Source organism: Arvicola amphibius, chromosome 6, assembly GCF_903992535.2.
Source record: "Arvicola amphibius chromosome 6, mArvAmp1.2, whole genome shotgun sequence".
Classification (NCBI taxonomy): Eukaryota; Metazoa; Chordata; class Mammalia; order Rodentia; family Cricetidae; genus Arvicola; species Arvicola amphibius.
In genome coordinates this window covers 14,733,134-14,758,871 of record NC_052052.2, presented here as the reverse complement: position 1 = coordinate 14,758,871, position 25,738 = coordinate 14,733,134, and the positions used below count along the sequence as shown (strand labels likewise).

The window sequence follows — 25,738 nt, the reverse complement described above, 5'->3', positions numbered from 1 at the left end:
AAGGACCTGGCAACGTGGAACTACTTTGGTGGCAGAGGCAGGTTGTTGCTGCGGAAACTAACATTGGAATTTTTTAATAAAAGAAGCAGAGTTAGAAACAACAGAGCAAGGACTTGAAAGATTGAAAATAGGGTACCCCCTTACATCTGTCAGATCACTGGTAGAATGTTGAAAAGGTCCTGTAAAATGTTGTATAATGTAGAAGTGGCCATTTGAATTGATATCTAAGGGATGTTGAGGCAAAATTTGATTGTAAAAGTGAAGTAGTTTAGGGCCCTTCAGGTCAGGTGCCAGATGTAGAGGCAGAAGATTTCTAGGAGTCATTATAAGAGGGGAAGAGAGGGTATAGAAGACTTGGTTCCCATGGATGAGAGAGGGAAAGGAAAGGGTCACTGCAGCCTGTAGTCATGGGGCTCCTAAGGTTTGGGAAGAACCAAATGAGGACCAAGCCGATCAGAGGGTTGTCACCCAACTCAGCGGTGGTCAGGCTTAGCCTGGCCAAGCCAGAGGAGACTCTGTGGCTGGTATCTTAGCTTTTGTAGAGACCGGAAGGCCTGGACGAAAGCCAAGACCAAGAGGCCACATCCATAGGAAAAGGTCAGGAATGGGGTCACACAGTCCAGTTGGGCTTAGTGAAGCTGCAAGGTTGCAGCTCTAAAAATGGAGGTGAGATCAGGTGAAGATAGTCATAGCCTTTAGGACTGTGTCAGGTGTACTTCCGCCCCTAAGAGTACCAGAGGGCTGCCAGACAATCAGTGGTCATTGTCTTGGTTCAGGTAAATGTTTACACCGACTGAAGGGAAAACTTAAGGCAGTTGCCATTGGTGAATGGGGTGGTGAGCTAGAAGGTGTCTGTTGTGGGTAGACAGGGTCCGGGCATGCCTCAGACTGGCAATGGGCAGGAGGAACTACCAGGAGAGCCTGTCGAGTTTCACACCATAATTTAAAAAAAAAACAAAAAAACAAAACAAAACAACAAAAAACAACAAAAAAACCTCAGGAAGGAGTCAGGCCATACAACAGATGGAGGGTTTATTTATTGGGGAGGAGATGGGGAGATGGACTGACTCTGGAGACAGGCATGGGGAAGAGAGGAAAGAGAGACAGAGAATAACAAGCAGAGAGACAGATAGAGGAGGCAGGTGGAGCTTGTCTCTTATGGGGAGGGGACATAGCACGTGTGCACAGAGACCAAGTTGTCAGGATCCTGAGCAGACCATTTGTACTGCCTGAGCACTGGCAAGCATATGTGCTTATCTTGTCAGGTCCCCAAGGGGTCCAGTGCAGGTGCCTGAATGCTAACAACCCCAACAGTGCTCTTGGAAAACACCTGCTGGTTAGCATGCTTGTCTCTGCAGGGCATGATAGCATAGGTGAGTGTGGTCTTTCCCCGCATCTCTGTGGCAGAATGTCATTTTATCATGAGCTTCCAAAGAACTTTTTCTGCAGATAAGTTTGTTTTCTGCTTTTAATGTTAACTGTCCAATGTAGTTTCAGTCCTCCGTTCCTGTTTTCACTCAAGGGTCAGTACATTTAAGTCTGATGGTTGGAGGAAATGTTCTGATGTCCTTCCAAGTAGATACTAAAGGCTTCTGACTGGTCTTCTCCTCAGCTCTTCCTTTTTTTTTTGTGTTCTTTGATCAGTTTGTTTATATCATTTTTGAGACAGTCTTACATAGCTCGCCTTGAACTTTTGATCCTGCCTCCACTTCTGCAGTGTTAAGATTCAAGACTTAACTACTATGCTCAGTTTTTGGACGTGCTAAGGATCCAGGGTTTGATACAGGGCAAGCGCTCTGCCAACTGAGCCATATCTCTGAGGGGTTTCACGGTGTTTAGCTTTTGGTCTAGTACAGGAGAGTGAATCCGGGGCCCCCAGAGTGCTTAGCAGGCGTTCTACCCCGTGTCCCTTACTCCTTTCTTCTCCTGTTTCTTATCTTTCATTCATCAGTGTTTTAACTATGCAGCTCAGGCTGTTCTGAGTCTTGTGGTCCTCTTTCATTAGTCTCCTGAATAACTGGGATTACACAATTATTATTATTATTATTATTATTATTATTATTATTATTATTATTATTAATTCTTCTTCTTTTGTTTGGTTGGTTCCCATTTACTTCTTTCTCAGTGACTTGTGGTAGCCTCAGAATCAGTGTTTCCTAGGACAGATTAAAAAATGTTCCAGATTGGTGCTGGTGAGATGACTCAGGCCTTAAGAGCACTGACTGTTCTTCCAGAGTACCTGGGTTCAATTCCCAGCACCCACATGGGAGCTCACAACTGTCTGAACTCCAGTTCCAGGGGATCTGACACTCTTACATACAAAATACCAATGCACATAAAATAAAAACAAAAGTTATATTTAGGAAGTGGTCTCCCATGCCAATGCGTTCAAGTGTACTTTCCACTTTCTCTTCTATAAGGTTCAGTGTGGCTGACTTTATGTTGAGGTCTTTGATCCATTTGGACTTGAATTTTGTTCATGGTAATAGATATGGGTCTATTTTCATTCTTCTACATGTTGATATCCAGTTATGCCAGCTTGTTTGTTTATTCATTTATTCATTCATTCATTTTAGCAGAAGGGTCTCTCTGTGGAGCCGTAGCTATTCCTGATCTCACTACGTAGATCAGGCTGGCCTTGAACTCACAGCGATCCACTTTCCACTGCCCCTGGAGTGCTGGGATTAAAGGCATGGACCAATATATTTGACTGTTTCTTTTGTGTATTTTATTTTCCTTCTGGGTCTGTTTAGAGGTCAGCAAACAACTTTTGAGAGTCAGTTATCTTTCTACCATGTAGGTCCTGGGAATCGAACTCAGGTGTCAGGCTGACTCCGGAATCCACTTTTCAATTGAGTAGATTATGTTAGATTTTCTTCCATGTTTCCACATGTACACTGTGCCTGAATACATGGTGTGGCCTTGTGTCTGGCCTTTGCTGTTGTCCTCCTCACCTTGAGTTTGCTTTAAGTTGAAGTGAGAGCGGCCTGGTACAGTGCGGTTAGACGCAGTTCATGAGTGAGTGCAGCCTGGCAGACCAGCCCCCAGCCGATGTGCTAAATGCAGTGGAAAGAAGTGTTTCACACATTACGGTTGTGTTACTTGCTGGTTTCACACGTTTCAATTGTGTTACTTGCTGACAAGAAACTTCAGCGTTGTTAGCCTGGACTGTAGTAATTGAATCACAGTTGAATCTGAATTAGCACAAACTGGGATGAGAAAGTCTCTGCCCTTACTGTCAGTATTGAAGCATCAGGTGTGTGACCGTGCATCAGATGAGGCGATTGTTTTGAATGTGAGACCGTTGTTCCATTCATCTGCACTATGTGAAAAGGTCTCTCCCATGTGCTCTAGACACAGTGAGCAACCCAAACTGTTGTGTTTCCGGTGCTCCCTGTCCTGTTTTGTTTTCCCACTGTTTGAAAAGCGGGGTACTTGATTTCTTGTTCCTGTTTGTTTAGTAGTTTCAGTTGATTCTTTCGAGTGAAGAGGCTTCTGTCTTGAACATCCTGAATGTATGGCATGGAGGGCATGCAGTAGAGTCTTCTAGGATCTTCTGAAAGCTTGTGTTTAAACTTGTTTCTGGAACACAGAAATTCATTTTGGGGGTGAGGTGGTGGAGGATAGTGGCTGCAGGCTTGGCTGGGAGAGGAGCTTGGTGACCTGAGTTGAGTCTGTGCTGAGTCTTACTGGCCATGTGACTGGGAGAGAGTTGTGTAATCACTAAGGTGTAGTGAGGATCTGTTAATAGCACGTGTTGTAGGTATACAGGCTCTTCAGGGTCTTAAGTGACAAACGTGAATCCTTTGCTTGGTGGGGAGGACTCAGCATACCAGGCCATGACTTTTCCACAGTGTGCCTCTCCCTCCCTACCCAACGTTTTCTTTCATGCCTGGAGCCGACTGAAGTGGAGCAGTGAGCTTTGTCACTGTTTATTTTAGTAGTGTGCATTCTTACTTGTCTTCAAATTTTAGGATTTGAACCTCCCCTCCCGTTATGCTGCCTGACTCTTAGCTGCAGTAGCTAATTAAGACTTACTTATTGAGCATATTTGAAGCAGATTACTTGGAACATTCCTCATTAAAAGACTTTCATTAAGGATGTTATTTTTAGCTGGGCGGTGATGGTATGTGCCTTTAATCCCAGTTTTTGGGAGGCAGAGGCAGGTGGATCTCTGAGTTCAAGGTGAGCCTGGTCTACAGAGCGAGTGCCAGAACAGGCTCCAAAGCTACACAGAGAAACCCTGTCTCAAAAATAAAAACAAAAACACAAAAAAAGAAGTTATTTTTTATATTTTATATTTGTGTGTGTGTGCGTACGTGGCTTGTGTGTGGTACCCTTGGAGGCCAGGAGAGGGCATCAGATTTCCTGAGTCTGTGCTTAGAGCCATTGTGTTGTGGATGCTCGGTGCCACGTGCTGTCAACCCCTACTGCACCCTCTTTCCACTCTCCACACGGTTATGGTTGTTGGACACAGTTGACTTGGGCAGTGAGGGAGTTGGGGAAGTTGAGGTTGCAGGTGGCTTCTGCACATTGGGCTTCTGGACAGATGGTGAACACTGAGTGTTGGGAAGTGCTTCAAGCCAAGTTCAGGATGGACTGCACTGGCCATGCTTGTGTGTGGGACGTTCAGGGGCAGGATTAGCAGACGGACATGCTCTTGTTCAGAACAACTCTTGTAGTTACAGGTTTGTGACTTCTAACTGTAGAGCTGGCAGGTAAACATGGTAAATGTGGACTGCTCTCAAAATAAAGGATTTTATAGCTTAGAGTGAGGGAAGCCGTCATTCTTGCTGGAACTGTGGTGGCTTTGTTTTGCCAGTGACAGAGGGCAGGGAAGGAAGTAGTCATTTGTGGGTGAAGTTGTGTGTGTTCAACTAGAATCCTCGGTTAGCCTGAGGAGACCCCTTTGCTGAGGGTTGAGGTATGGATTGTTGTCAAGGCTTTGTGGGAGGGGAAGTGTGCTCTTTCTTATAGACATTCAACTCTAGGTTGTAATAACAATGCAGAGATTACATATTTCTAAAAGATTTAACTGTTATTGAACATGTGTGCACCTATTAACTGAGGGAACGGAGTATATTTATTTTCAATATCTTTAAATCATACTCTGATTAGTGACTGCTTTTGTGGGCAAAGTCTCCTGGGTATGAGCTGTGCACCAATGAGCCTGTAACTCCCCACTTGGCAGGTTGAGACAGAAGGACCACAACACGTTTGAGGCAAACTCAGCTTCCTTTGTGGGATCCTGTCTCAAAACTAAAATAAAATAATTTACTCATGCTGTGAGAGCTCTCATTTGGAATGCTGATAGTGTGATAATAATTGTGCCCATGTGTTGAACTTCTGCCTTGTGCCTTCCTGCTTAAGAATATCGCTTTAGCCGGGCGGTAGTGGTGCACGCCTTTAATCCCAGCACTTGGGAGGCAGAGGCAGGAAGATCTTTGTGAGTTTGAGGCCAGCCTGGTCTACAAGAGCTAGTTCCAGGATAGGCTCCAAAGCTGTCTCAAAAAAACAAAAGAAAAATAAATAAATTTTAAAAAATCTGCCTGTAATCTCGGCACCCTGGAAGCAGAGACAGGAATGTCGGAGTTCACGGACATCCTCGATATGCTGTGAGATAGAGCAGCTCGGGCTGAGTGAGACCTTGTCTCGGCAAACACACTTCTGTTATTGTACAGTTTAGGAAATGGAAGCTTGGCAGTGGACCCGAAATTGCCATTCAGACCTGACTTTAAAGTTCACATTCCTACCCTTGTACTGCAATGCATCTTGGCTGATACGAGTTGGTGAGATTTGTGTGTAGTACTATATAGTCCTTATGTCCCATCAGTCAGTCAGGATATGCATGTTTAACACCGGTTGTTGTTGAACTAAACATGGTGGTACATGCCTGTACCCCATCTACTCAAGAGGGCCAGGCAGGTGGATTGCTTGAGCTTATTTCAGTCTTGGCACTATAGTGAGCTTCACTCATCTCCTAAAAACAAACACACATATGCATCTTGAGTTTAGAACTGTTGGAACGTGTGATGGCGATTGTTTTTTATATGCTGATTTTTAAATGTCGAATTTGCAGTGCTGCTAGCTTAGGGGCTGGCCTCACTCCCTTTCTGAGGCATGACTACTGGATTAAAGCAGACTTGAGCAAATGCATTTGAAAGGAAACAGGGGAAATGAAATTGACTGTTAAAGGTTAATAAATTGTACAACTGTCCAAAGAAGCAGCATCATTTATCTAGTGTGTATATTGTAGTTGACGTCACTGTGGAAATAAATGCCGAGTATGATCTTTGTACCTGGGATGATGAAATCAGTTAACACTTGGACATACTTTCTTGCTTTATTTCACTTCATTCGTTCATTCACTCATTCATTCATTCATAATTTTAGGCAGGGTGTGATTAGCCTTCACTAACCTGGAACTTGCTATGTGAGCTCAGTTGGCTTCTGACTCAGATCCTCCTGCTAGTGCCCCGCCCCCTGAGGATTGGGAATGAAGGTGTTTGTCACCATCACCTGCCCCCTTTCATTGTCTTTTTTTAGCCATATTTGTCACGTTTTGGTAGTATGAATGGCTGGTAGCTTAGCCATTTCCTCTCTTCTAGCCTCTAGTTACTAGGTATTTTGGATCATTTAAGAATGATCACTAAGGGCTGGAGAGATGGCTCAGAGGTTAAGAGCACTGGCTGCTCTTCCAGAGGTCCTGAGTTCAATTCCCAGCAACCACATGGTGGCTCACAACCATCTGTACTGAGATCTGGCGCCCTCCTCTGGCGTGCGGGCATACATCGAGGCAGAATGTTGTATACATAATAAATAAATAAATCTTTAAAAAAAAAAGAATGATCACTAATTCTAGGAGCAGCGTTTAGCGGTTGTTAAAATGTGTACTTGTAGACATTCTCTGCACAGATACAGGCAGCTTGATGGTGACTCTGGGGATTCAGAGATGGATCCCACACCCTTCTTAGAGATTGGTTGCAATCTTTTGTATGGGGTAAGCATTTCTCCGGTAGCAAATTATTCCTTAGAAAGACACTGAGGAATCTAGCATGTTTGCGGAGCTACAGACTATGGCTAGCTTTTACATATCTTTAATTTTACTTGCTTTGTTTTTTTAAAGTACTTTTTATTTTGATTTTGAGATGCGGTTTTGCTGTGTAGCCCAAGCTGTCCTTGAACCTAGGGGAGTTCTGCATTAACCTCCCAAATGCTTGGATTACAGACAGAAGCTACCACAGCTGTCTTTAAACCTTTGTTTACCAAGTAAAGATAGCTGACATTCTTTATCATATTCCTTTATTCTCACTGAAGTGAGTTAACTACTTCAGGCTTGGTGGTCAGACCTAGACCTGTATATACCACACAGTGCCCTGCTTCTGAGCTGTATTCTAAGCGCTCTTTTTGCTTTAGACAGGGTCTCACTAAGATGTCTAGATAGGTCTTGAAGTACCCACCAGGCCTAGCAGAAAGAGTGCTTTATTTCAGAAGTCAGTATGGGTTCAGATGCCATTGGAAGTGCATGGGGCTTGAGTGCTCAGAGGCTGTGAAGTCTAGGGAGAGGTTGCACACTGCGCTGGCTCGGCTCCTCACTGCTTTTCTCATGGTTGTCGTGACCGCCTTACACTAACTGCTCACAGACAGCCTTGCAGAGGTGGAGATTGAAACTTTCCTTTCATGAAGGCAAATATGAGGCAAACCATTTCTGTTCTTAACCTATAGAAAGATGGAGCTTTGCTTACAGTCCCAGAGGGAATGACATCTGGATGCTTGTCACCTGTAGTGTCTGTACATACACTTGAAGTCTTCTCCACTTTCGTTCATGGGTGGCAACTTTACTTTTGTATCGATTGGTAAAGATTGGCATTGATCAGAACACTTGTAGTCTATACCAAGGCTTGCTTACTATGTTAAAAGTAATGAGGATAGTGCGTGGAGATGGCATCTTGTTGCACTATTATTTTAGAGAAGTTCCTCTGGTGCTGTAGCCTTCTGAAAAACACCAGGTGCAAATGTCTGTCTGAACCCCTTCGCCCCCTCTCTTTTCCTGAGACAGAGTTTGGTTGAGACTCTAGTATCCAATCACAGAGATCCACCTGCCTCTGCCTCCTGAGTGCTGAGATTAAAGGTGAGTGCCACCACCTTCCGGCACAGATATCTGTCTTTTGGGTTTTTTGTTTGTTTTGGCTTTTGGTTTTTCGAGGAAGGGTTTCTCTGTGTAGCTTCTGAGCCTGCCCTGGAACTTATCTGTAGATCAGGCTAGCCTCAAACTCACATTGATCCGCCTGCCTCTGCCTCTCGAGTGCTGGGATTAAAGGCGTGTGCCACCACCGCCCACAGATGTCTGTCTTAAGCCTTTCTGCTCTCCCATCAGACAAAACTGATGCAATTACCCTTGAGATAGATAACATATACACAGAGGTAGATGACAGCATGTTTCGTTTCTTCTGAATGATCAATGGGATGGGAATGCAGTTCCTAGAACTCTAGTGGGAACAGCTGTAGAGTCTTACTTGCTGGTCTTTGCGGATAGACACACTCAGTAGCTGCAGGCTTGCAAAGCTGTTCAGTCGTAGATAGGCAGCTGAGGAGATGTCCCCTACAGAAGTGGACCCATCCTCCACTTCACTTGCCTTTTTTTGTTTTTCTTAAACTATATACTGTAACATTGAAAGGACTTGTATTCACCAGAAAGACAAGGAGTGCTTTCATGGTGCACGGTCTCCAGAGCTGCTGTGCAGGGCCTGTGTTGGGTTGGCACTGGTTCTCTTGCTCGCCACCCTCGACCTCATTGTTGGCACTTTGCATCTGTATTATTTTGAGAATTTCACCTCTTTATTTAATAGTTCACAGTTGCAAAAGGAAAATTAAGTTTTTTGAAATATATGTAAACCAAAAACTTCCCTGTTATTTATTAGGAAAAGGTATCTTTTTATATCAAAGTGCCTCTGTGGAAGTACTTCTTAGTCTTGTTAAAATTATATTCGATTATTTAAAACTCAGGTAATTTTCATTTAAAACTCAAGAAATTTGTTTTTGTGTGGCTGCAGCTCCCTAAAGTGTTGCTGTGCTTTATATTAATTTATGAACCACAAGAGTCGATCACCAGTGTCAGATGGCATTACAGTTCACTTTTTAAAAATAGATTTCTGTGTGCGTGTGTGTGTGCACATGCGCTCACAGGTGGACATTTGAGTTCAGGTTTAGTGGAGGCCAGAGGCTTTGGATCCTCCCGAAAGTGGAGTTGTGGGTGGTTGTAAGCTGTCCAGGGGTGGGTGCTGGGAGCTGAACTGAAGTGCCCTGCAAGAGCAGCACATGCCTTTGCCTTTTAGCACTGTTCTCACTCTGACCCTGGTAGTTCTTGTTTTTATTTTACATCCGATAAATGTGAAGTGGAGGATTTACTTTAAAAAATAATTATTTTTTTCGAGATAGGGTTTCTCTGTGGCTTTGAAGCCTGTCCTGGAAGGGTTTCTCTGTGGCTTTGAAGCCTGTCCTGGAACTAGCTCTTGTAGACCAGGTTGGCCTCGAACTCACAGGATCCGCCTACCTCTGCCTCCTGAGTGCTGGAATTAAAGGCCTGTGCCACCACCACCCGGCAAAAATAATTATTTTTGAGATATGATCTTGCTTGGTAATCCAAGTTGGCCTACATCTGCCCCACCCCTGGTGCTGGGTGGTAGCTGTGTGTGCGCATTGGGCCCAGTTTAAAGAGTGTTGTAAGAATGCAAATAGGAATTAGGTGTGGTGGTTCTGGCCTCTAAGACTAATCTGGGGTGGCTGAAGCGGAAAGATGGCGAATTCTAGCCCATCCTAGATGGCATGGTGAGTTTTAAGCCAATTTAGCCTATGTAACAGGTCTCTGTCTTAAAAAAATTAAAACTAAATCAAAACTTCTTAAAAACCCAAACAAGACAGAATGTGAATCCTAGTGACTTGGTAGGATGGGATTATAATAGAAATTCTCTTGCATGCCACCAAGCTGATGTGTAAATGTGCCTCGAGGTGAAATATGTTATTTTGTTGTTTGTTGAAGTATTGGGCCTCAGTTTGACCTTTTTTGCTGGAGAGAAACCAAGCTCTTAATCTGTTAGTTGGGAAGTGTTTTCTGTTTGTGCCTCCTCTGCTGTCAACAGGACTCGGAACCTTTGCATTAGGCATTGCTGCAGTTTTCATTACGAACCATGGTGTTTCTAGAAGTTAGCTTTAGCTCTTGTGGCCGTCGACAGGCAGCAAGTAGGGTAGCTGATGGGTAGCTTCCTGAGGCCCATGTGGTTTTGTAAATCTGTCAGTCTAGAATTGATCTGCTTCATTCACAGACTGAAAGGTTTTGTGGGCTGCGAGGGGTCAGTCCAGAGCTGTTGGTCTGTTGGGTGCTGTACATGGCCAGTGTAAACACTTGATGGTGGCTGAGGCTTGTGCTCAGCTATTTAAACCTCCCTCTGCCACAGAACAGGAGGAGGGGTGGGGGAGTGAGAGAGCGAGGAGTTGCTGTTTTGCTGGTGATTTGGATTGTTCTGAGTGGAGGGAGGTATGGGAGGATCCCCAAGGGTTCAGTGAAGAATGGTGTGCCGTGGCCCCGAGGCTGCCATAGAAGACCTGCGCCAGGCAGGCAGCAGAAAGGACCACTTACTGTTGCCACTTTGTTTATTGAATGTGCCTTCTGCAGCACATACCAGTGGACATATCAGTTCATTCTTTTTCCATAAAGAGCATTAATGAGTACTCATATTTCATTTCTCAAATGCACAGTGGTTCTCTGTCAGCATGAATGAAAAGCCCTTTGGATTTTGTTTGATGACCTCATTGGATGACCGTTTTTGAGTTAATGTGGCATGGCACCATTGAAGGGGTCCCTGATGCTTTTCTTCCTGGAGCAATGTGCCTCTGGCCTACTCACCTAAGTTTTTCTTGACTTGGAGGTACTTGACTGTAGGTGCGAGGAATGCTGAATTTCTGACCCTGGGGGAGTATAAGAGTTTCCTGGGCAGCCTGTCCGCTGTGAGTGATGGGGCAGAGCTGTTTCAGTGCAGGAAGATTTTCCTTGTCACTTTCCATTTTACTGATAGCTTTACTTAATGCTCCAAATCAAAGGTGGGCAACCTGTGAGCACCTCAGGTCCTGTCAAGGTCGTGGGCTCCCAACTGTTGGTAGTGATGATGTGATTTAACAGTGTGCTTTCTCCAAACAGAGAAACACTAGAAGCAACAAGAAGACAGTTTGACTTCTCATTTAACTTTTGTGTGCATATATGTATATGTACGTGTGTGCTGTGTGCATGTGCAGGTGTGAGGATGAGAGACTTATGCCACCTCTTTCTGACTCTTCATTTTTGAGGTAGAGTCTCTTACCAACTGCAACACACTGATTTGTCTAGACTATCAGCAGGGAGCCCCAAGGAGCCTCGTGTTCCCCTTCTGTCCATCTTTGGGATTCCAGGCTCCCACTGTTGCACTGGGCTGTTTAACAAGTTGCTGAGGGTCAGGGTCAGTGTTTAGGTTTTCTTTTTTTTCTTTTTAGATTTATTTATTTATTACATATACAACATTTCTTCCATGTATGCTTGCATGCCAGAAGAGGGCACCAGATCTCATTACAGATGGTTGTGAGCCACCATGTGGTTGCTGGGAATTGAACTCAGGACCTCTGGAAGAGCAGTCAGTGCTCTTAACCTCTGAGCCATCTCTCCAACCCCCCAGGTTTTCATTCTTGTGTGACATTTCTCCAGTGTCATGTTGTTATCATCCTCACACCCACCCCAGCTTCCTTCCACCCCCGGTTTTTTTTTGACACAGGATGAGATAGGGTCTCTCTGAATAGCCCTGGCTGTCCTGGAAATCATTTTGCCCCTGCCTCCAGAATGTTGCGATTAAAGATATCTCCACCGCATACTGCTTGCCCTTTGTTTTTTGTTTTTGCTCTGTTCTAGGATGGCCTAGAGCAATTTATAATCCTCTTGCTTTAGCCTTTTGATTGTTGGGTTTCCAAGTGTGTGTGCCTCACCAAGCTCTCACATTTAATGTATTTGATAAGACAGCAAAAGCTACTAATTTTAATAAACCAAACTCTTTGGACATATACCATCTTTTTAATATTCACATATACCATCTTTTTAATATTCTGTGTGATAAGCTGGGAGTTATATGTAAGGGACTACTCGTATATTGTTCTTACCTAAAAACACACACCTGGCCACTGTGGTACACATCTGTAATTCCGGTGCTGGAGAGATGGAGGCAGGAGGTTTTCAGGTCCAGTCTAGCTTGTGCTACATAGATTCTATTTTCACAAATCAAAGAACTTCAAATAAAATCAAGATAATTTCCTACCCTTTTAAAGACGTCTTGTTGGCTCTGTAGCTCTATGTAGATAGCAGATTAACCAGCCACGGGGGCTTTGCAGCATTCTTGTGAGTTGCACTCAAAGTTGGGTTTTCACATTCATCTACAATTATAAACTCCTCACCTGCAATTCAAACTAAAAAAACAGCTAAGGGACTGGGGAGTAGGCTCAGCGATGGAGAGCACGTATGCCGCTGCTGCGAAAGGCCCGAGTAGGGTACCCAGCACTCGCTCTGCTCTGCTTGCTCCCGACTGCCTGAAATTCCAGTTCCAGGGCATCTGAGTTCTCTTCTGGCTTTCCAGGGATCTACTGTCCTCCTGCCTTCCGAGAGCTCACATACATACCTGCTTCACGCTAACAAGTACAAATAAATCTTTTAAAAAATCGTGAAAAATTAAAAAAAATATTTGCTGCTTTCTTTCAGCTCAAAGGGTTTTAAGAAGCCTGAGACTTTAGCTGTGTGAGAACTGCACTCAGCTGCAGGCTGGTGGAATCACTTCTGGAACTCACCTGTCTGTGAACAGAACAGATCCCCAGTGCTTGTCTCTGGCTGACCCCTCTCAGGGTTTTAAGTGGAGATGATCTCAACAGCAGCCTAACTGAAAGTTAATAAAATACTTGTTTAGAGGTTTTTTAAAATGATTATTTTTACTTTATGTGCATTGATGTTTCACTTATGTGTATGTCTGTGTGAGGCTGTTGGATTCCCTGGAACTGGAGCTATAGACAGTTAGGAACTTCCTATACGGGTGCTGAGGATTGATCCTGGGTCCTCTGGAAGAGCAGCCAGTGCTCTTAACCTCTGAGCCATCTCTCCAGCCTCCTATTTGGAGTTTTTAAGAATTTCAGTTTAGCCGGGCAGTGGTGGCGCATACCTTTATTCCCAGCACTTGGGAGGCAGAGGCATATGGCTCTCTGTGAGTTTGAGGCTGTCCTGGTCTACAGAGCGAGTTCCAGGACAGCCAGGACTGATACATAGAGAAACTCTGCCTCGGAAAACAAACAAACAAACAAAATTCCATTTAAATTATTTTTCCTATTTATTATTTATTGCGTGTGTCTTCGTGCGTGTGTGTGCTTGCACTTGCAGGAGCCCTTGAGCTGGAGTAGAGGTGGTTGTGAACTGCCTGATATGAGTACTGGGAACTGAACTCAGTTTCTATGAGAGACCAGTGAGTGCTGGCTTAGCTGTATTTTCAGCTCCCTTAGTTTTTGCTAAGAGATCTCTGTCTAGTCCTGGCTGGCGTTTTGCCTTTTCTTCCTTAGCTCTGAGATTACAGCCACCACACCGAGCTCCTTAGGGTGTTTTGTTTTATTTTTTTGATTGTTTGGACTTGTAGCCAGACTTGAGCTACATCGTTTGATTCCTATTTGACTTTTTTTTTAAATTTTTTTTTTTATTTTTTGATAGTACTGCAGTTTTGTTTTATGTAAGCAGTGTTTAGTTATTTGTAGAATATAAAAATGAAATGAGCATTCTTCATTGTAGAAACAGGAAGAAAGTTTGTTCTGTAACGTGGACAAATGATGCTCTAGCATTCTTGTTATTATAGTCATCCAGTTGGTTAGCAGGGAAACAGAAAGCGGAGTTGCTTAGCCTCAGCTTCTCAGGCAGAGCCCTGAACTCCTTGAGAACTGCTTCTCCCATGAGGAGAATTAGTCCTTCCTGTAAAAAAGCAGTGGCAGTTGGAAGCACAGAAGAAATACGGCTTCTTTTCTACCTGCCTCGCAAGTGTAGAGCTCGTGTGAAGAGTTGGATTTTAAAGAGCTGTGAGCTCATAATTAGGGCATTGTCTTTGAACTTGTTAGGCTTCTGCATTTTATTGTGTGTGTGTGTGTGTATGTTTAGGATGTATGTATACCATATGTGTTTGTGTATTGTGTGGAGAGTAGTGAAGTGTGTATGTATACCATGTGTGCTTGGACTGTGTGGAGAGTGTATAGTGTGTGCAGAGTGTGTGTAGGATATGTGTGTATAGTGTGTACAGTGTGTATGTGTATAGTGTGCATATTTAGTGTGATGTGTGTGGAGTGTATGTATAGCGTGTATATATGTATAGTGTGCTTTGTGAGTGCATGTGCTATGTGTGTATAGTGTATATATGGATTATGTATGGGTAGATTGTGGCTGTAAAGTGTGTGTACTTGCAGTGTGCATGCAGATTGTGTGGAGAATGTGGATTGTGTGGAGTATATGTATGTGGATGTGGAGGGTGCACATGGATTGAGTGGTATGCATGTTGTGTGCTGTTAAAATGAAATGGTTCCTTTATGAAATGTTTCAGCTCCATTGCTTCCCAGAATAGCAAGTGCGCACACAAAATATTTAACTGTTGTGTGAGGTTGCTAGTTTAAAAACTGTCTAGAGACCACTGTAGTCTCTTTAGATATTTTAATGACTAAAACAGAGGGTGTGTTTGTTTTGTTTGTGGTCTTCTAAGCTGCTGCTTGGAAATAAAGAATCTACTAATGAATGATTCAGACTTTGGCAACTTTGAGTCATTCTTAAAATACAAACAAACAAAAATCTACTACTTTTTTTCTTTCACTCTATAATTTTTAAAGATTTATTTCATATGTATGAGTGTTTTGTGCATGTGTGTGTATGTGTGTGTGTATGCATGTGTGCATGCAAAGCACGTGCATTCTTGGTATCTGTAGAGGTCAGAAGAGGGAATTAGATCCCATGGAACTGCTGTAAGCCACCGTGTGGGTGTTGAGAAGTGAACCCAGGTCCTCTGTAAAAACAGCAAGTGTTCTTAACTCCCAAGCCATCTCTCTGGCTCTCTTTTCTTTTTGAAGCAATAGTTTCAGTAAGGTGTTACCTTGGCTGGCCTTGGACTCACTCCTTTGACCATTCTGGCCTTGAACTTTCAGTGGTCTCCTGCCTCTGCCTCTCTTGTACTGGGTCACAGTTGACAGCCACTACACCTGCAGTAGCTCTTATATTGTCCTCCCAGCTCTCTCAGTGAATTAGAAAGAAGCATTATACAAGAAGTATTAAGTGTTTGTTAAATTGAGGAAAATTTTTTCATTTGGGATTAGTGATATAATAATTAAAAAATGAATTAGCCAACTGGAATCTGATTACAGGCTTGTTGGAGTTAAGAAGAAATAGGTAAAATTCAAATAATTTGTATCATTTGTGTTTATTGTAGAGAGACATAATCTGGCATGCATTTGTGTCATTCAGGGACAGTGCTGTGATCTTTTTCCCTTTTATGTAAGTTACATCGTGTAAGCATTTCTTTTTAAAATGGTACCACATCATCTAGGACAGCTCTTGTCTTCTAGTTTGAAGTTAAATAAAATGATAGTCTTTTGTCTTTTAATGCAATGTTGTCTTTGTATTCTGAAATATTTTAAGTGACTGGTGGAGAACCTCTTTTTAAAAATGGGAAATTTGCTGGGCAGTGGTGGTACACACCTTTAATCCCACATAGGTAGAGGCAGGTGGATCTCTGAGTTAAAGGGCAGCCTGGTCTACAGAGTAAGTTCCTTAAGGCAGCGGCCCTGTTTCCGCTATGCTGGAGGCGCCAGTTGTGGTCTGTTGACCTTGCTTTCCTCACTATGTTGCTTGCACTTTTCTGTCTAAAGGTGGTCAAGTCATAATGGACCTACAGTTTGGGGACTCAGTCATTGTTTTCATTTCCAATGGAAGGTTATTGTGGGAAGCAATTTTGGAGAAATTGCTAATCACAATAGGAAATTTGAAATACTTGAGTTTCCAGTTTCTTGGGAGGGATAAGTGTATACAGCACCACAGGTTGGCTAAAAATAAAAGTGGGTCATTGGCAGAATTTTCTCGAGCTGCTAAGCAATTCTGTTTGTGTATTCACCTCCTTAACTCGCTCTCCAGGATTCCTAGAGGACCCATACAACAGCCTCTGGAGGATCGGATCTTCCCTCCCACGGTCTCTGCAGTCTACAGCACGGTGAGCATTCCAAGTGTCTGTCATGTTGTCTGTGTGCACACATTAGTGCTTGGAATTTCCCCGGTAGTGTTGGATTGACATAGGCTTCAAGTAGAAGATTAATAAATTCTCAGTAGAATTAGATGTATATCATGTGACCATTGTAATATAAAGAGTGGAAGTGGGGTGAACACCATGATGTGGTTGGCTGGACCTCCACATCTGCCCGTTTCCCTCTCTCTCTAGTTATTAAACTCTGACTTCTGTTGTGCAGTGTTGGGGTCATAGAACAAGTCCTTGCGCATACCAGGAGCTTAAGTATTCTACCATGGAGCCATGCTTCCACTCCCTTGGAATTAATATTTTTTACACCAAACTTAAACTATTATTTTATAATTTGTACTTGTTTTATGTGTGTGGGTGTTGCCTGCATGTGCACCTGTATACCTGTGTGTTTAGTGCCCTTGGAGGCCAAGAACACGCATCAAATCTCCTGGGACTGGAGTTAGAGATATTGTCTCTGCTGTGTTGATGCTGGAATCCATTCTGAGGCCTCTGCAAGAGCAGCTCTGAGTGTTCTTAGCCACTGAGCCTTCTCTCCAGCCCCTGAATTTTAATTTTTATTGAACATATATATATTTTTTAAGTTTTATTTTCCAGACAGGGTTTCTATGTGTAGCCCTGGCTGTCCTGGAACTTGATCTATAGACCAGGCTGGCCTTGAACTCACTGTTTTCCTTTTCTTAATTGAGTGTTTTTTCCTTTACTTTTTCTATCCCTGATTCCATATAAAATATGCATAGATATTGGCTAAGTGAACCCACGAGGAGGTTTGAATTGGGTTTTGAATGACGAATTTGTAAGAGAAAGTTCATTTTATAGTTTGAAAATTCAGTTACTAAAATGATGTTCTCCATTGAACCTATGAGAATTTAAGAATCAAGGTGACATACCTGTCTATTAATATCCTGTTCTCTATCTGCCGTTTACTCCTGTGCTGAAAGGAAACTAGAGTCTGACAGAAATGGGGCAATAAATGGTTGCAATCCAAAGTAATATGATTCTTAGTAGTTTGAGTTCTGAATCAGTTTAGTAGTAGTAGAGATTGCCAGGGTTTCAGAAATGCTAGGCAAGTGCATGCAGCTCAAAGTTGGAGCGTTCATTTTTTTTTTTTTTTTAACAAAAATAAAGGCTTACATTGTTCAGGTGTTGTATTCAGTGCTTTGGTGGAAACAGTAAGATAAAAGGGTAGAGGATGGATGTGCTCCCCTAGCTAACACGCTCAAGGAAATTCTCTTGGAAAAGGCATTTAGGGAACTAGAAAGTCAGGAGTGGCAGTGCACACTTTAATGCCAATACTGGGGAGGCTGAGGCAGAAAGATCCCTAGTTCCATGCTAGCTTGAGCTACTTAGTAGACACTTGGTCTAGCATGTGCATAGTTCTGGAAGTGCATAGTTCTTGTAAAACAAAATAAAATGAAATTGATGATTTCTAGAGAAAGAGCACCCCTGCAGTACAGAACCCCTGGGATGGCTGTGGGTTAGCAGAGTCTTCAAAATGCACAGATGCTTGTGTGGAGAGAGGTTGGACTTGGGGCATCAGATAACATGGGGAATTATAGGCTGTGTAGAGGTTTTGAAACTTATACCTGGTATAATGGAATACAAAAGGAAGAGAAAGAGAAATAGAACTAATTTGCCTTTTAGAGTGTCGCTGTTTTTAAGGTGTGCACCACCACTGCCCAGCTATTTTTTTTTGTTTGTTTTTGTTTTGTTTTGTTTTTTCGAGACAGGGTTTCCCTGTAGTTTCTAGAGTCTGTCCTGGAACTAGCTCTTGTAGACCAGGCTGGCCTCGAACTCAGAGATTCGCCTGCCTCTGCCTCCCGAGTGCTGGGATTAAAGGCGTGCGCCACCGCCCGGCTTCTATTTCTGTTTTTTAATGTCTAGTTGTTTCTATATTATGTGAGCGGTCCCAGACTATTAGAGTGAAGGAATCCTTCTGCCTTAGACTTCCTGGTAGCAGGTTTCTTCTTCAACTTAAAAATTACATTTATTTTACTTGAGATCTGGAAATGCCTGTGCCTCTGGAGTGCTTTCATTTTTGATGAATTATTTGCATTCTTGTTTGTTTGTTTTTCATCAGTTGCCACTATATAATACCTCTGGTTGTTGTGGAGCTTGCTCTATGTGCCGGACTGGCTTTAAGTTTTCAAAGATCCTCCTGACTGCCTCTAGAGTGCTGGGAGTAAAGGTGTTTGTCACCACACCTGGCAAATTATTACAGTCTTAATAGTTGAAGTTTCCCAGTCCAGACTTTTATATTATTGTACATATTATTGCCAGTGAGTAGGGGAGTATGTGACTGGGGTCTTTGAAGTTTTTAGTGCCCCTGTCTAAGCATCAGGATTCTATATTTGGTCATTATTTTTCTGTAGGTTCATTTTCCCCATTTCTGTGTCAGTAAATAAAGGCTAACCCTCATTCATTCCATACCTACACTGACATGCAATGCCATATAATGTTTGAATTGAGTTGGTTAAATTCTTTGAAAGGCAGTAGTATTCCTGGCCAGTTTTTAAAAAGCTCTCAGCACTCTGCTTTTTTAGTGACTGGTCATCTTCTGTAGACTTGAGTAGTCACTGCTGATAGTCTGCGAGTCATCTAAAGAATACCCGCAGTTGGACAAGCCTATTGGAATGACTCCATATGTCAGTTATGTTATTTTGTTTTCAATTATTTTAAATATTTATCAAAGATAAGTCATTTGAGACATCGATTCCATTAATGACCCATGAACATTCAAACAAATAGTTGAAAAGTTGTATGAGGGTATTCAGGGTAGAGGAGAGACGACAGCTGGGGGAGGCGGTAGCTGATCTGCAGTGTGTTTGCTGTTAACTTTCTGTAGTGCGGCTGTGCAGTCTGTCTGTCGTATGTTTAATTCTGTCTTTTGAGAGAAATTAGAATTTGTGACTGTTAAGCTTGTGTTATGTAATTGCAGTCACACTTAGTAATTGAATAGTGACTGCTTTCAGGATGGAAGTCTATCTTCAGGGTGACTGGAAGGAAGGCTTTCCTATTCATTCATTTTCAGATTCCTGTGTTACTTAAGTTACTCTTCAGAGAGGAATTACCTTCTTGCTGTTACAGTTTTGATTTTTGTAAGTAGTTATACTTTATATGTCATTTAGTCCAGGCTCTTCCATCCTGTAGCTGTATGTAATGTTTAGAAAATCCTGTTTTTGCAGATTTTCCCCAGCTTCTGAGTATTGCGTAGACTAGCAATCAGTGGAGATCCTCCTGCCGAGAAGCCTGACCTGGCACAGTCAGTTCTTGTTGAGCAGTAGTGTCCAGGTGAGAGTCTGCTTGACTGTGCTGTCACCCACAGAATAACCGTCCATTGTTCTAAACCTGTGGTGTGGTGATTTATTTATACACATTGAGACAAAATTGATGCACAGTGCTCTGCACACTCAGAATGTGCACATTGGTAATTGTTATGAGAGCCCACAAGCATCCTCAGTGAGGGTGACATGGTTAGCATTCATCCCAAGAAGACTGAGGATGACTGAGGAGGCAAGGCTACCCTTTCACCCACAGTTCTTCGCCCGAATACTAGGGTTTGGGTGTGCCCATGGTTGTTTTTTTTGGGGGGAGGGCAGGGCCTTACTGTATAGCTGAAGCGGGACGAGAACTTAGCATGTATCTTAGGCTGGTCTAAAACTCACAGCATCATCCTATCTCAGCCTCCCAAAATGTTGCATTTACAGATATGAGCTGTATTCCACTTTTGGATCTCCCTCCCTCCCTCCCTCCCTCCCTCCCTCCCTCCCTCCCTCCCTCCCTCCCTCCCTCCCCCTCTCTCTGCCTCTGCATTCCATGTGTGTGCATGTGCACGTTGTGTACTGGAGTGACAGAACTGAACGTGTTTGAACTTTTAGACCCCGGTGGTTGATGTAGGTTGGCTTATTTATTGTTTTCTACTGATCATTCTGGTTTGTTTGTTTATAAGACATGGCCTCACTATGTAGCTCTGGTTCTCCTGGAACAAGATTGCCCCTGCTTCCTAAGTGCTGGGATTAAGCATGCGCCTCTGTTCTGGGTTTCCACCTTGTCTTCTAAGGGAGTCTCTCATTGAGCCTGTGGCTACTGTAGCGGCTTGACTAACTTGCCAGAAACTCTTGGAACACACTGTTTCTGTGCCTCCATGCACTGCTCTTATGTGGGTACTAGATAGCCAAACTGAGGTATGTTGACTGCAAGGCAGAGCACACTATTTTCCAGCAAACCTCTCCCTGTCCTGAAGTCCCTCTAAAGTACTTCTGCCTGCACCTTAGGGCCCTAGAGGCTGCTTGTTACCACCAGTCTGGGTCTGCTTTCCTTCCTGCCTGTCTTTGTATCTGCCAATTAATGGCATTTATGAAAGTTTAGATTCTTTGTTAATATTTAATGTGGATTTCTCATTAAATGTTAAATCAGATACCTAATTAAAATATTATCTAATATGTATTTGCTTGATTTCCTCCTTTAGAAGGAGGATTAAGCTGGGAGATGTAAAGGAGTAGACAGCTGGTAAATGCCAGTGAGGAATGGCTTTCAGGTTTCCCAGAAAGAGTCTGTGTCAGAGCACTTTGATAGTGTGTTTCTTTCTTTCTTTTTCCTTTTTCCTTTGGTTTTCCGAGACAGGGTTTCTCTGTAGCTTTGGAGCCTGTTCTGGAACTAGCTCTTGTAGACCAGGCTGGTCTCGAACTCACAGCGATCTACCTGCCTCTGCCTCCCGAGTGCTGGGATTAAAGGCATGCGCCACCATCGCCCAGCTAATAGTGTGTTTCTTTAAGCTGTGGAATATTCCAGCCCCTGTGCTGTAGACTGAGACTGTTCTTTGGTTTCCTGGCTGCCCAGACCCAAATAATCACACAGAAACTATATTAATTATGACACTGTTTGGCCAATGACTCAAGTATATTCCTAGCTAGCTCTTATATCTTAAATTAGTCCATTTCTATTAATCTGTGTATCACCATGAGGTTGTGCCCTATTGGTAAGGTTCGAGCGTCCTTCTCCTTCGGCAGCTACATGGCATCTCCTTGACTCTGCCACTCTTTCTCTCTCTCTATCTCTTCCACCCTGACTGTATTCTGCCCTGCCGTAGGCCAAAGTAGCTTTTTTTCTTAACCAATGGTAATAAAACGTATTCATAGCATACAGAAAGTCCCACATCATTGAGCCATTTTATAAAATGTCCCACAAGTCATTTCAGAAGCAAAGCAATTCCGTGGAGTGCTTTGGAAGTTGGGCAGCTGTGAGTACTTTGCTGAATGAAGCTTCAGTCGGTTTTAAAAGTTATTGTCTTAGAGAATGGGTTTAATATTGTTATGTTGTAATTGAGTAGACACTGGCCCGTGTCACTTGTTTCTATGAGCACACCTGGCTGTCTGGGAGTCTTGTGGGTCGTGACGTGAGCAGGATTGACAGCTTTGCCCATTATGTTTCACTGTGACCTGGGGCTGGGGTCACAGTTCATGGTGGAACCCTTGTTTAGTGACTGGCTTTGAATTAGGTCCCCAGTACCTGAGGCTGGGTATGTATGTTTGTGTAAAGTATTCTGTGGTGGTTCAATTTCTATACAGAATGTACCGTAGAAGGGTATTTTATTTCTTTAGGTTTTACAGATTCCAGAGATCCATTGGGTATGTTAGTTTTTAGACTCATAAAACCAGTGGTATAATTTCATTATTTCAAGATATATTTTTTAAAAGTTTACGTGTATGCGTGGATCTATATGTCTATACCATGTGTATGTGGTATCTTCAGAGGCCAGAAGAGGGCATTATATGTTCAGGAGCTGGAGTTAGAGATGATTGAGAGTTGTCCAGTGTGGATGCTGGGAACAGAATTCAGGTCCCTCTGGAATTCAAAGAGTAATGTGTTCTTAACCTCCAAGCCACCTCTCCAGCCCCTTTATTATTTATTCATTTATTTGTTTGTTTTTTTATTTGTTTGTTTTTTGAGACAGGGTTTCTCTTTGTAATAGCCCTGGCTGTCCTGGGACTCAGTTTGTGACCAGGCTGGCCTTGAACTCAGCTTCTGCCTCCTAAGTTCTAGGGTTAAAGGCATGTGCCACCACTACCCAGCATTTATTTGCTTTTTTAAAACAGGGTCTCTTTATGTAGTCTTGACTGTCCCGGAGCTCAATATATATTCAGGCTATCCTCAAGCTCACAAAGATCTTCCTGCCTTTCCTTCCCAGAGTGTTGGAATTAAAGGTGTTCACTACCACACTTCTTTAAATAAACTTACTATTTTCTTTTCTTTTCTTTTTTTTTTTCTCAAGACAGGGTTTTTCTTTGGCTTTGGAGCCTGTCGTGGAATTAGCTCTTGTAGACCAGGCTGGACTTGAACTCACAGAGATCCGCCTGCCTCTGCCTCCCAAGTGCTGGGATTAAAGGCGTGCGTCGCCACTGTCCAGCATTTATTTTCTTTTTTTTAAAGGCAGGGTTTCTCTGTGTAATAGCCCTGGCTGTCCTGGAACTCACTCGAGGACTCAAAGACCAGGCTGGCCTCTAATTTACAGAGATCCACCTGCTTCTGCCTCCCGAGTGCTGGGACTAAATGTGTACGCCACACTGCCCCGTTAAATAAACATTCTTTTATAATTAAAAAAAATTTAAAAAATGTAATTAGGAGCATGTGTGAAGTAATTATTTTAAATTTCCTCAAAGGAAGAGACTTAGAAAGTCCAGGTCAGAGCTATGCATGTGTGTCTGTCTGTCTTTTCTTCATTATTAAAATTTTACGTACATACGCATACACATGTGAAAGAGGCATAATATTGAAATGTATGATTTTTTAAATTTTTTTAATATGTATACAACATTCCTTCCATGTACACCTGCACACCAGAAGGGGGCACCAGATCTCATTACAGATGGCTATGAGCCACCATGTCGTTGCTGGGAATTGAACTCAGGACCTCTAGAAGAGCAGTCAGTACTCTTAACTGCTGAGCCATCTTGCCAACTGAAATGTATGATTCTGATAGGTTCTTAGTATATTATAGCTGTATTGGGTAGGAAACTTTATGGAAGAAAAATCATTACAATTTGGAAATTGGTCAGGCGTTTTTTTCTGGAGTGCTCATTGTGTTCTAGTACAAGAGAGGCAGTCACAGCACGAAACATTTGCCCTAGGCAGGGCTTGGGGCATAATCTTTCTTCCTCTTTGCTTGTTTACTTATTTATTTTTTATAGAAGGGATCCACTTATGTAGCCCTAGCGAACCCGGATCCCCATCTGTAGGGCAGACTGGCCTTGAACTCAGAGGTCTGTAGAATGGAGTGGTGGGGCTGCGTCCCGGAAACTGTATTCTTTTAAAACACTGCCTGGCCCATAGTTTCAGCCTCTTATTGGCTAATTAACCCATATTTAGTAATCCGTGTAGCACCACGAGGTGGTCGCTTACCAGGAGAGATCTTAACCTGTGTCCATCTCGAGGAGAGGCATGGCGACTGCATATGGCGACTGCCTGAAGCGTCTCCCCAACTCTACTTCCTTTCTCTCATAATTCTGTTCTGTCTATTCCGCCTACCTAATTTTCTGTCTCTTAAAGGGTCAAGGCAGTTTCTTGTTTCTTTTTCTTTTCTTTTCTTTTCTTTTATTTCTTTCTTTCTTTCTTTTTTTTTTTTTTTTTTTTTTTTTTTTGGTTTTTTTGAGACAGGGTTTCTCTGCAGCTTTAGAGCTTGTCCTGGAGCTAGCTCTTGTAGACCAGGCTGGTCTCGAACTCACAGAGATCCGCCTACCTCTGCCTCCCGAGTGCTGGGATTAAAGGCATGCGCTACCACCGCCCCGGCTCCAAGGCAGTTTCTTAATAATGAAACTTCATCATTTCCCCTTTTTCTGTTTAAACAAAAAAGAAAGGCTTTAACATAGTAAAATTACATGTAACAAAACAGTTATCAAGCAAGAATTACAGTTACAATATTTAAATCTATTTTATCTTTTATCATAACTAAGGAAAACTATAACTACTGAACCATTCTTCAACTCCATCAAAGACTCCAGAAGGATATAATATTACCTAAGTAAATAAGAAATATGCAACTTTCAAACTCTAGAAATGACAGAGACAACTCGCTGCCTGGACAGTCACCCAAAGTTCCTCTGTACCGTTAGGGCATCCATCTTCAGCCTTCAGGCCCATAGTATCCAGCAGACATTTCCATGAAGCAGGAAATTCCAAAGACAGTTCAGTCAGTTTTTGCTGTGTCCTGCAGAATGTCTTGCAGACTCTTTCACGAATCAGGAACCCCAAAAGACCATCTCATCTTTAGGCAAGTTCAGCAGTCCTCTCTCTGTGGGTTCGTTGTGTCCAGTTTATACAACAGTCCAGGCAAGAGCAGTTTCTTGCCCAAATGGCCATCAAACTCCATAAGGAGCCTCTTCGATGCCCATCTTCCTCTTGAAGTAGATTGGTGCTGCCAGGAGCAGACATGTCTCATTGTCATGAAAACCCTAAGTTATTAAAACACTTAAAATGCCATATTCTGTAGCCTTTGAAAGATATGAAGAATGTCTAGTTAACTAAAATATATCTCTATCTAGAAAATCTTAACATAACTACAAGCTTTACTATTATCGATGATTATCCATTAACAACCTATATTTCCTAATTATACATTACATTTTAAAATGAACTATACAATCACAATAGCTTAATAAAGATCAGAAATACATATACATATAACAAAATTGACCTTAAAATCCATACCAATGCAAATTATATCTATATCATCTCCCCCTTTAAATGTAAGAAAACATTCATAAGCAATATTTGGGAATATGGGCGCAGTTATTTCTCTCCAAACTGCTTCTTGCTGAATGGGGGCACTGTTAATCAGATCTTTTATTGTGTAACCTGTGTGCCAGGGTCATCTCATTCGGCAGTTGAGTGAAGTAATTTTTTTGAGGGTGTTCACAGTAACCTTTCAGGAGGGCGTTGTCTTTCATACTATATTCGGATAGAAGCAATCCACAGGGTGTCATCCTCTGTGAAAACAAAAGAAGAAACTCTTTTCCAAAGCATCATGTTCTTAGATCCAAATTCTGAAGTCATACCGTTAAGATGTCCATTCTGGTCTAGCCTGGCAGCCCATATAATGAAATGTCTCTCTGTATTTAGCTCCTTTACAGTCAAAAATTTCAAAGAAAACACAATAAAATACATAATCCAGACTCTTTGTGAATTTTCAGTTTTTACGTGGCTTATTTTTACTCTCACTTTACTTCTTTTAATCTATAACTATCTGTACTCTGTCTCTTTAAAGACTTTACCCTTTTTTAAAGGCATTAACTTTATTTTTTATATTTTTTTCTTCTCTCTCTCAAGCCTACGTACATTCATATGTTTGAATCTGTCCTATTGTGAATCTGTAATTTTTTTACTATCCAGAAGCACTTTTGTTTTGTGCTTTTAAATCGCTA

At 42.5% G+C, this 25,738-nt stretch overlaps 1 protein-coding gene across 1 annotated transcript in view; it reads left to right on the top strand.

The window, feature by feature from the left end:
• The window catches only part of Eif4g3 (eukaryotic translation initiation factor 4 gamma 3), a 239,637-nt gene that overhangs the window by 38,842 nt on the left and 175,057 nt on the right, over nt 1-25,738 (top strand). The window contains 1 exon segment of the mRNA XM_042055219.1: nt 16,205-16,280. The gene's annotated coding sequence lies outside the window, so the exon portion shown is untranslated.